This window comes from Salvia splendens, chromosome 7, assembly GCF_004379255.2.
Source record: "Salvia splendens isolate huo1 chromosome 7, SspV2, whole genome shotgun sequence".
NCBI lineage: Eukaryota > Viridiplantae > Streptophyta > Magnoliopsida > Lamiales > Lamiaceae > Salvia > Salvia splendens.
The window spans coordinates 31,800,502-31,812,579 of record NC_056038.1 but is presented as its reverse complement, the minus strand read 5'-3'; the positions used below and the strand labels follow the sequence as shown (position 1 = coordinate 31,812,579).

Sequence of the window (12,078 nt, the reverse complement as noted above, 5' to 3'; positions counted from 1 at the left end):
TTCCCTTGTCCTAATTCAGGCAAGTTTTATCGCGTGAATCGGACTTTTGTTGCAGTTCGTTTCAGACGAAGTGCTTGATTCTTAAGCTGAATTGTGGTCTTGTATCCTCTTTAGAAGCTTGGACTTCACAATCGTTGGCTTATTGCAGTTCGTTTCAGACGAACTGCTTGTTTAAGCTGAATTGTGGTCTTGTATCCTCTTCAGAAGCTTTGACTCACAATCGTTGGCTTGTATATGTTCTAAGAAGGGGATCAGCCTTCGAAGAACAAGATACCTCAGTAACATTTGTAAGAGACGACACGCATAGAGACAGACAAAACACACAGACAAAACGCACAGAGACAAACAAAGACCAAGCAAACCAAATAAAGCACATTGACCGAACAGGACTCAAGACTGACTGACCGGACTGTCTCTTACAAATGGAACTTCTTGAGGTTGGAAATGTGCCATGTTCGGGGTACCTGTTCTCCTGACATGTGAGCCAATTTGTAAGACCCTTTGCCAAGGACTTCTGACACCCGATACGGACCTTCCCATGTGGGTTCGAGCTTGCCCAGCTTTTCTGCTCGGCTTACTTCGTTGTTTCTCAAGACGAGATCTCCCACTTGAAATTGCAGCTTCTTCACCCTTTGGTTGTAATACCGGGCTACTTGCTCCTTGTACTTGGCTGCTTTTATGCATGCCAATTCTCTTCTTTCTTCGGCAAGATCTAGCTCGGCTCTCAGTCCGTCGTCATTCATTTCTGCTGAGAAATTTAGAGTTCGGGGACTGGGTATGCCGATCTCCACCGGAATCACGGCTTCAGTGCCGTACACAAGACTGTACGGAGTTTCACCGTTGGAAGTTGTGGGTGTAGTTCGGTAGGACCATAGGACTTGAGGGAGATTTTCTACCCATTGTCCTTTGGCTTGTTCTAACCGAGCTTTTAACCCTTTCACCAGGATACGATTTGTTACCTCCGTTTGTCCGTTTGCTTGTGGATGAGAGACCGAAGTGAACCGCTGTTGAATATTCAGCTCTTGGCACCAATTCTTGAACGTCTTGTCGGTGAACTGAGTCCCGTTATCCGAGATGAGGATGTGGGGTATGCCAAATCGGCACACTATGTTCTTCCAGACGAAATCCAATGCCTTCGAGCTCGTTATCGTAGCTAATGGTTCAGCTTCCACCCACTTCGTAAAGTAGTCCACGGCAACGATTAGGAATTTTATTTGCCGAGGAGCTTGTGGTAGTGGTCCTACTATGTCTATACCCCATTGCATAAAAGGCCAAGGGCTTTGCATAGTGGATAGATCGGTCTGCGGCATCCTTGGGATATTTGCATGGATTTGGCACTTCGGGCATGTCTTGACGAGCTGCACTGCTTCTTGTACCAAGGTTGGCCAATAATATCCCCATCTTAGAACTTTTTTAGCTAAAGCTCTAGCTCCGATGTGGCTGCCGCACGATCCTTCATGAACTTCTCTGAGGATGTAGTCCGTCTCTTCTGGCCCTATACATCGTAATAACGGCTGAAGGTAGGACTTTCTGTATAAGACTCCTCCATGAAGTTCGTACCGAAGTGCTCGGCATGTGATTTTCCGAGCTTCTCTCTTATCCTCGGGCAGTTGTCCTTGATCTAGATACTGTAAGATCGGCGTCATCCAGTTCGGCGAGCTGGTTACTGAATGTACCTCAGCTTCATCAATGCTTCGATGCATCAATTCCTCCACCTTTGAGCTTGGACATGCGGCTAACTTACTTAAAGTATCTGCTCGGCTGTTTTCTGCTCTGGAAATGCGGATTATCCGAAAATAAGAGAAACTTCGGCTAATGCTTTGCGCTTTGTCTAAATATTTCCTCATCCTCTCATCACGGGCTTCACTTGTACCCAACATGTGATTCACTATGACTTGTGAATCACAATGGATTTTGAGAGACTTGATACATAGACTTTGCGCTAGCTGGAGTCCGGCAAGGAGGGCTTCGTATTCGGCTTCGTTATTAGTGGTTGGGAATGAGAACCGAAGTGAATAGGTTACCTCGTGTCCATCGGGAGCGATAAGCAGAATACCAGCTCCACTTCCCGTTTTATTCGAAGCTCCATCTACAAATCCGCTCCAGCAGTCCGGCGGCTCTTCTTCGGATTCCAAGGGCTGTGCTAGTTCGGCATTGGCAGAATTTTTCTGTTCGGCAATGACAGGGATTGCTTGATCGAACTTGGCCTCTGCAAGAAAATCTGCCAAGGCTTGTCCCTTGATGGCCTTTCGAGGTAGGTAATCGATTGAGTGTTCTCCCAGCTCTATGGCCCATTTGGCGATTCTGCCTGATGCTTCTGGCTTGGTCAAAACTTGCCGAAGAGGCAGATCGGTTAAGACGCATACCTTGTGAGCATAGAAGTATGGCCGCAGTCTCCTTGCTGCATTTACTAACGCCAGAGCAATTTTTTCCAGAGGTTGATACCTTGTTTCTGGACCTCTTAATGCTCGGCTTGTAAAGTAGATGGGAAACTGCTTTAGGCCTTCTTCTCGTACAAGCACCGCGCTAATGGTTTGATCGGATGCCGCTAAGTATAAGAAAATCACTTCGGCATCTGTTGGAGCAGAGAGAATTGGAAGCTCGGCTAAATAACTTTTGAGCTCGTCAAAAGCCTTTTTCTGCTCGGCTCCCCACTCAAACTTTGGTGCCTTTTTTAACACTTTGAAGAACGGCAGTTGCTTTTCGGCTGCTTGGGAAAGGAATCTATTCAATGCGGCTAGACATCCAGTTAGTCTTTGCACATCGTGTATGGACTTCGGCATCGCCATGTTCTGAATAACTTGAACTTTTGAGGGATTTGCCTTGAGTCCGTCCTTTGAAACCCAACAACCCAGAAATTTTCCCGAATCTACCAAAAAGGTACATTTTTGGGGGTTGAGTTTGAGGTTGGCTTTTCGGAGCACGTCGAGAGTGGATTTGAGGTTGTCTTCGTACTCCGAAGTGCTTTTGCTTTTGACAACTATGTCGTCGACATACACTTCAACCTGTTTTCCGATTAGGTGCCGAAAAAGCTTGTCTACCATCCTTTGATAAGTGGCTCCGGCATTCTTTAAACCGAATGGCATCTTTTTATAAGCGAAAATGCCGAAATCGGTAATGAAAGCTGTTTTCGGAGCGTCACTCTCATCCATCAACACTTGGTGATATCCTTTGTATAAGTCAAGAAAACAGAAAATTTCGAAGCCGATCAAAGCTTCTACTTTTTTATCTATATTCGGAAGGGGATAGCAATCTTTAGGACAGTGCTTGTTTAGATCGGTAAAATCTATGCACATCCGCCATCCTCCTTCTTTTTTCTTGATCATTACAGGATTGGCCACACAAGAAGGATATTTCACCTCGAATAGTACATCCGCTTTTAGTAATTGGCGGACTTCGTCATGGATGACTTGGCTTCTTTCTGCCGCAAAGAGTCTTTGCTTCTGTTTTACTGGCCGGATTGAAGGATCAATATTTAACCGATGAGTGATTACCTCGGGGGGCACTCCGGTCATGTCCAACGGAGACCATGCAAAGATATCTTTGTACTCCTTGAGGAGCTGAATGGTCTTTTTCCGGAGTAGAGGCGTTCCTGCGAAGCCGATCTTGACCGTTCTGGATGGATCATCTTCGTATAACTGAACGGTCATTGAGTTCGGCTCTGAAGTGACTTCGGTCATCTCGCTTTCCTCTGACTCCGGTTGCTGTGATTGCTATGCTTGATGGTGCCGAACTGATTGCTCGGCACTTTTAAGCGCAATCTGCAGACATTCTTTTGCTCTCTTTTGATCACCTCGGATGACCGCTATCCCACCTTTAGTGGGGATCTTGATGGTGAGGTGATAAGTAGAGCAAACGGCCCGAACTGTGTTGAGCCAGTCTCTCCCCAGGATGATGTTGTACGGGGACCGAGCTTTCACCACAAAGAACTCGATCATCGTATTGGAGCTTGTAGGCGCTTTTCCCACCGTGATCGGAAGGCTGATAATACCTTCAGGGCGGGTGTCCTCCTGGGCGAAACTTTTCAGAGGAAGTGGAGCCGGACTGAGCCGAGCTGGATCCACTTCCATTTTATCGAAACATTCTTTAAAAAGAATGCTGACTGACGCTCCTGTATCCACAAATACTCTGTGGATCAGTTTGTTTGCCACTCCGGCTTGAATGACAATAGCGTCTTGGTGAGGAGAGATGGCTGGGACGGGATCGGCATCTGAAAATGTAATCACTTCGTCTTTCTTCAGCCTTTTATGTGTTGGCTCCTCTTGATTGGAACCTCTGCGTTCTGCTTTTAGGGACGACTTAGTCTTCCCGGCAGGGAGAGCATCAATAGTCTGGATTACTCCATCATATTGCGGCTCGTCGTCGTCTTCGGGATCCTCATGCCTTTTCGGATCCTGAGGATTGCAGTTCGCACCTCTCTGCCTTTTGTTCTTTTTCGGCTGCTTGCTTTGGTATTTTTTTAACGTTCCTGTTTTCACAAGAACATCAATACCTGCAGCCAAATTTCGGCACTCCTCGGTATCGTGACCGTGGGCTTGATGGAAGGAGCAATATTGATCCTGAGGTCGCCGCGCGGCTGATTTCGTCATCCGCTTTGGTTTTTCGAACATATCGGAATGTAGTTCGAAAATTTCCGCTCTTGACTTGTTTAATGGTACGAACTGAGCGGGCGGCTTCTCAGGATTGAGACGTGGCCCCAATCTGCCTTGTACCGGTGCCCTTTGAATTCTTTCAAAAGGAGTTCGGCGAGGAAGCACCTGGCCGCTTTGATCGGGCTTCTTTTTCTCTTCTCGGGATGAGCTGTCTAAAGACCGTTTTCGACGGTCTGCCTCATCCGCACGGGAAAACTGGTCCGCAATGTCCCACATTTCTTGAGCTGTTTGCGGACCGCACTCCACGAGCTTTCTGTAGAGAGCTCCGGGCAGGATTCCATTTTGGAATGCCGAAATGACAAGTAGATCGTTGAGATCATCTACTTGTAGGCATTCCTTGTGGAATCTCGTCATGAAGTCGCTGATCTTTTCGTCGCGACCTTGACGTATAGAAAGCAGCTGAGCCGAAGTGATCCGGGCTTCCGCTTTCTGAAAGAACCTCCTGTGGAAAGCATCCATTAGATCTCGGTAGGATCTAATGCTGCCTTGAGGAAGGCTGTCGAACCACCTTCTGGCGTTCCCGATGAGCAGCTCGGGGAACAGCTTGCACATATGGACCTCATTGAGACCCTGGTTCGCCATATTATATTGATAGCGTCCCAAGAAGTCATGAGGATCCACTAGCCCGTCATAAGTCATTGACGGTGTCCGGTAGTTCCGCGGCAAAGGAGTTCGGGTGATATCGTCCGAGAACGGAGTCTTTAATGCTCCGTACATGGCGAACCCGACATCTCTTCGGTACGGAGGAGATGGAGTTCTCCTGTGGTTCCGGTACCGAGGAGGAACAGGAACATGTCGGGGTTGAGGATTCTTTCTCCTGGAAGACACGTCACTACTGCGGTAGTGACTTTCATGTCTGGATGAGGAGGGAGAATCCGCCGTTGTCTTCTCCGGCTGTTGGCTCTTCTGCAGGAAGGTTAAGAACTCCTCCTGCTTCTCGGCCAAGAACAGCTTGACAGCTTCATTTAAATCGGGCTGCTGGGAAGACTCGGTGCGATGACTCCTGGAGTGGCTTGTTCCTTCTTCGTGAGAACCGGAGGTAGATGTCTCCCGAGGCCGTTTTTCAGACCTGCGAGCTGGACTAGCTTCCTCACGGTTATCACGAACGGTATTATGGGTGTTATGTGATCTGGTATGCATTTTTTTGGGGGAATGAGATCAAAAATTCGCTTTATCACAAAATTGGTTCTCTGTTTCCCACAGACGGCGCCAGTGATGGTTTGGCGAATTTTTGATGGTAGTGAATGCAGGAAAATACAGATCACGACACAGAGATTTACGTGGTTCGATTTACTGAGGTAAATCTACGTCCACGGGAAGAAAAGAGGGCAGAGTTGTATTGCTTGATCTGTTTTCTACAGCTTACAATACAGACTTGCTATTTTATCTTTGATCTCTAGAGAGCTTAACAGAACTTAACCCTATCTATCTGATCTAGGTTCTATTTATACATTGAACCAAGATCGTGGCATGCAGCACCATTTACTAGGTAGTGGATGTCGTGGAGATCGTGGCGATCTTGCATGGGTCCACTATCCTGCATGAGTTAATGACTGCTTGACACCACTAAATAGATCGTGGGTGTAGTGGAGGTGGAAATCCTGCATGAGTCCACTATCTCCTAGTTCGGTCGAATACTGAGACCGAACTGCTGAATTATTGCCGAGCAGCTTTTGCCGATCTGAGAGTAGAGCTTGATGCCGACCTGAGAGCAGAGTTTGATTGGTTGGCTTTTACCGAGCTGTAGGCTGGGGCCGAACTCTTTGGTTGTGCCGAACTGAACTCTTTAGTCATGCCGGACTGAAACTCTTTAGTCATGCCGAACTGATACTCTTTCTTGGGCTTTAGGCTGATGGGCTTTACTGCTGTTGGGCTTGTTTAGTACGTACTCCATCAGTTGAGAATTGTTTCTGCGGAATTTCATTTCTGAATTGCTTTGAGGATATTAATAGTTTATGTATATTAGTGGATAATTCTTGCAATTGGCTGATGTTGTATGACTAAGATTAATTTTTTTTAGCTGAAGCAGTTTCTGCATTATAGAAGGGCCAGAGACTGTTCAGGATTTTGTTCAGATGCAGCTGCAGGAGATCCAAGATAACATTAAAAGCCAACGCAATAAAATTTTTCTTCTTATGGAAGAAGTAAGGAAGCTCCCCCAATCAATCTAGTTCTTGATGCATTTCTCCCCTGATGATGAAAATGAGATGCCGGATATGCCATCATCAATTCCCTTTCTTCCTCATCTGGTAACTGTATTACTATTGAACTTTAGCTCATCTTCATTCTTTAATTACTTGTTTCTTGTGGGATTTCGTTTCGCGGCGGCACAAGCCATTTATAACATACTCATATTTTTCCCAGTTCAATTGTTATTTTCGTTCTACATTATCTTTTTCATAATGTTACCATATTTTCTAAATATTCTCTACTTTTTTTTGAGGTGACTTGAATCCCCAACCTGTTGGTCGAAAGGAAAACATCTTACCAATTCAGTTGCTTTGCATCGTATTTTTGAATATCTTGTCTTGTGCAGTAGTACCTAACATAGTTACCCATTCTCTTGAAATAGACCCCAAAGAAGCAGCTTATTTGACAAGTTTTTCGTTCATATCTGGAATTATTGTATTTGGAGGTCTCATTGCACCAACTGTAAGTTTCTAAGTTAGCAGCATTCCGTAAATGTTTCTGCCTGTTTTGTCTCTTATGATCAATGCAAGAAATGATGGGGATACTATGTATTGTTCAAAGGGATGAATTGAAAATATCAGATCTTTTTACGTTGTAGCTTGAGCTAAAATTGGGTATAGGAGGAACTTCGTATGAAGACTTTATAAGCAAAATGCATTTGCCTATGCAACTAAGGTACACAAATGCTTAAATTTTAAACCAAAACTGTTCTTGTTATCACAGTATTGTCACTCTTGAACTATATCTGATTTTGAATGGAATTATGTAACAATTGCTCTTGTTTATCCAGTGAGGTAGATCCTATTGTAGCCTCGTTCTCAGGTGGGGCGGTGGGGGTTATTTCAGAATTTGATGCTGCTAGAGATAAACAATGTCGAGCAGCAAGAGAAGAAAAGATGCAAATATTGTCATGGAACTGGTAATTATTTACATTAAATTATCAATCCCAAAACTAGGAACGCTTAAATCATGACTTTCTTGTTAGTGCCATACTTAATGCTACACATTCCAGCATAACAAAATCATGTAACTTTGTGCACTAATACTTGGTATCTTAAGACTTTCTCTTGTTGCATTTGAAATTAATAAAGAAATGTTGAAACAGTTTATCTTTATGCTAGTTGGGCCTTAGATCTTTTCTCTCCGGTTGGCCTAATTCGAAGATAACTACTTATATTACAGTTACAGATCTAACGGATATTTTCTACTTTGAAAAATCTGTAGACTCAAACTACATCATTACTTCGTAATCTTTTGCATACTTGAAGTTTTGTGGTCCAAACCTTTTCTTGACTGATTTCATCGATAATGTTACACCCTTTCTTATATTTTTGGATAGGGTACTTGTCATGTGCCTGCTGTTCAGCAAGCGGTTTGTGTGTGTCCATTGAACCCATTGTGACAAGCGCTACTGATCGTTCGTTGAATGCACCAGCTACTAGAAGGTGTCAAAATTGCTCTGGTTCTGGAAAGGTATTTAATTATGTGATTCTATCATATGCATCACCTCTCTGGTTTATGATCTATGCAGTTCGGAAAAAATAACAAAGAATAAAATCAAGCAAAAGAACTCTTTTTAGATGGATATCATGAGACTCTTTCGCTCTCTTTTGCCATAGGCTGAAAAAGATTTACATTATATCCTTATCCACGGCTAGTTCTAATTCACTTGTATTTAATGATTTAGCTTTTGATGCTATAGAAATGACCTTCTATGCCATATCTAATGTTACCACAATGCAAACAAATCTCAGGAAAAAACCTGATGGTTTCAATGTTATGGAAGTTAGGATAATTAAAAATTGGTTGCTGTAGTTTCTCTTTTAACCCTGATAGTTTGCGTGGTTTGGGTTTTTATTCACTTTTGTATTGTTGTATACCTTTGTGAAAGAATTAGAATTCTTGGATAGATTGAACTGATGTAGTGATGTGAGTTTTTTTCTACTGATTAGTTTTTGGTTTGATTATAGGTAATGTGCCCCACCTGCCTTTGCACCGGGATGATAATGGCTAGCGAGCATGACCCTCGCATTGAACCATTCGACTAGAGGGAAAGGGCGTACCTCGACCCCAGCTGGCTTGTTTGAAATAATATCGTGCTCAGCTAACTCCATTGATCATATTTCTACAATGTGATGTTGTATTATCGAACGTTGTATACTATGTTTGTTATGAAAAGTGTTGCAAGGAGTGTGGACGTCCTCAAACGAATGACAATTATAATTAACAAATGCAACAAAGTTTGTACCGCGCGATTTATTCCAAATTACCTACTCTATTTATTTATTTATTAAAATCCTCAACCTCAACGGGTAACAACACGTAGGATATTTGACATAAGTGTGAGGCTTTGGGATATGGGCTTCTGGCAGCCAGTGGGTTAAGGCCTCCCTCTTAACGGGTTACTGCGTACCCTGATTAAACCCCCTTACATGATGTCGGGCCGGAGTGTGGGGGCCGCCAAGGCGACGGAATTGCCTTTTTTGCTACAACGTAGGATATTTGACAAAATTAAGCGTTAAAATACGTTCTTATATGCAAGAGTATGCATTGCTACAAATAAGGACAGTTTGGCCGAGTGGCCTAAGAGCATCTGCAACGGTGGACGGACGACGTCCGTCCGTCCGTGCCAGCGGCACGGAAGACGTCGTCCGCCGCTGCACTCGCGCCGCTGGCACGGCGCTGCTCGATGCATCGAGCACGTCCGTGCCAGCGAGCAGGTGACGTGTCGTGCGCTGATTGGGCGACGACTATGCTGTTGCATTTGAATATTTTTTATTTTTTATTTTCAAAAATTCGGTTTTTAATTATAAAAACCGATTAAAAATAAAAAAAATATTTTCCCAATCCCAAAAAATGGCCGTTTTTTTGCCCGTTTTTCTGTATTTTTTTATTTTTTTTCCCCAAAATCATCTATAAATACACACATTTATCATCCATTTTCCACATCAAATCATCTCTCATTCATCCCTCATTCATATTTTTCATACAACTTATCTACACCTTCATCTCTCACTCAAAACCTCAAATGGATTTCACCCATCTTATTGCGGAAGCGGAGCGCGAAGAACAAGAATACTACGAACAACACCGTGCCGCTTATGATGCATATGTCGCAGCGAATACCCTTGCCCCTCCTTTTCAACCAACTAGATCAACTCGCCGCTACATCCATCGTGACCGGGAGGGAGCCCACGAAAGGCTCGTTGCCGACTATTTTGCCGACCTGCAGCGGTTTCCGGCGGATTACTTCAGGCACCGTTTTCGCATGTCAAAGCGCCTGTTTATGCGTATTGTCAACACATTGTCCACCCGTGTTGAATTCTTCCAAACAGGTCCAGATGCAGTCGGCCGGCAAAGTATCACGCCGTTGCAGAAATGTACGTGTGCCATCCGAAAACTCGCTACTGGGCAAACGGCCGACCTCTTCGACGAGTATTTGCATGTCGGTGAGTCCACTGGAATCCTTTGTCTAAAATTTTTTTGCGAGGGCGTTCGTACAGCTTTCGGTGATGAATTCCTTTGATCACCCACCACCGATGATTGCCAACGGTTGCTTCGTCTTCACGAATCAGTCCATGGCTTTCCCGGAATGCTTGGCAGCATTGACTGCATGCATTGGATGTGGAAGAATTGCCCGACTGCTTGGAGGGGGCAATACTTAAGCGGCCACAAAGGCGGCGGCCCAACACTTATCCTAGAGGCGGTCGCCGACTACCGCCTATGGATTTGGCATGCATATTTCGGTGTTGCCGGATCCAGGTGTTGCCGGATCCAACAACGACTTGAACGTGCTCTATTCTTCACCCCTCTTCAATGATGTGTTGAATGGTATAGCACCGGCGATCGACTTCACCGTCAACGGAAATACATACCACATGGGTTACTATCTCGCCGATGGTATCTACCCAAGGTGGTCGACTTTCGTGAAGACGCTCAGCAACCCGCAAGACCTGAGACGGGTTCTTTTTGCGCAGCGTCAAGAGTCCGCGCGAAAAGACGTCGAAAGAGCCTTTGAGGTCCTTCAAGCCCGATTCAACATGTGAAGGCCCCGGCTCGGCTGTGGTACTTGAACAAAATCGCCGACATCATGTACACGTGTATTATCTTACACAACATGATTATAGCCGACGAAGGACCGAGGGTGGCTAGCTTCTACGACGAGGATGAAGCCGGAAGCCCAAGCGCGAGCTCTCCCCCACGCCGAGGTGTACATACGACGGTGGGTGAGAGGATCGAAACAAGGCACACAATGCGCGATACCCGAACCCACGTTGAGCTACAAGAAGACCTAATCAAACACATGTGGGAGAAATTCGGCAACGCGTAGTGGCGTTTTTAATTTTACTAATTTAATTATGTAATTTTTAATTTGTAGGATTTTAATTATGTAATTTTTATTTTTTAGGATTTTAATTATATAATTTTTAATTTTTTGGATTTTAATTAGGGATGTCAATGTAGCCCGCAACCCGTGGGCTGGCCCGAATAGCCCACCAAATTTATAGGGTTAGGGCTGGAAATTTCTAGCCCGATAAAATTAAAACCCGATTAGCCCACACCCGATTAACCCGCGACCCGTTAGGGCTAGACCCGAAAACCCGATGGGCTGGCCCGAAAACTTCACGAAATATTTAAATTTAAATTTACTTAAAAAATATTTAAACTTCTAAAACATACATTAAAAACTTCAAATTCACTTAAAAAATATTTAAATTTCTAAAACATACATTAAAATTTCACGAAATATTTCAAAATTTAGTATTTGATCATGCTTTTGATTGAGTTTGACCATATATATCAAATTTATCATAATTAAATATTTTACATTTTATAAATATAACTAATTTTCATCATTATTTATTGGATTGATCGCATGTTAATCTTATCTGTAGCAACCCGATTAACCCGCTGGGCTAGCCCGAAACCCGAGCTTTTAGGGTTAGGGTTGAACTTTTACAACCCGAAAGAATTCACAACCCGATTAGCCCACACCCGATTGACCCGCAACCCGAGTAGGGCCGGCCCGAAACCCAATGGGCCAGCCCGATTGACCTCCCTAATTTTAATTATGTCTTTTTTATTTTATTTGTAATTTGTAATATTATTTCAGCTTTTTTAATGAATTTTAATATTATGGAAATGTTTTTATTTAAATTGAATTGTGCTCGTCCTTGCGGAAGAGCAAAGTTGTGGGTGTTGTGCTCTTGCCTAAGAGCAGGCAAAAAAAGTGGGG

The 12,078-nt window shown here is 44.0% G+C and overlaps 1 pseudogene; it reads left to right on the top strand.

Moving 5' to 3' along the window:
* Window positions 1-2,241: 2,241 nt before the first annotated feature.
* LOC121810746 lies at window positions 2,242-9,108 on the top strand (annotated as a pseudogene).
* Window positions 9,109-12,078: the final 2,970 nt, after the last annotated feature.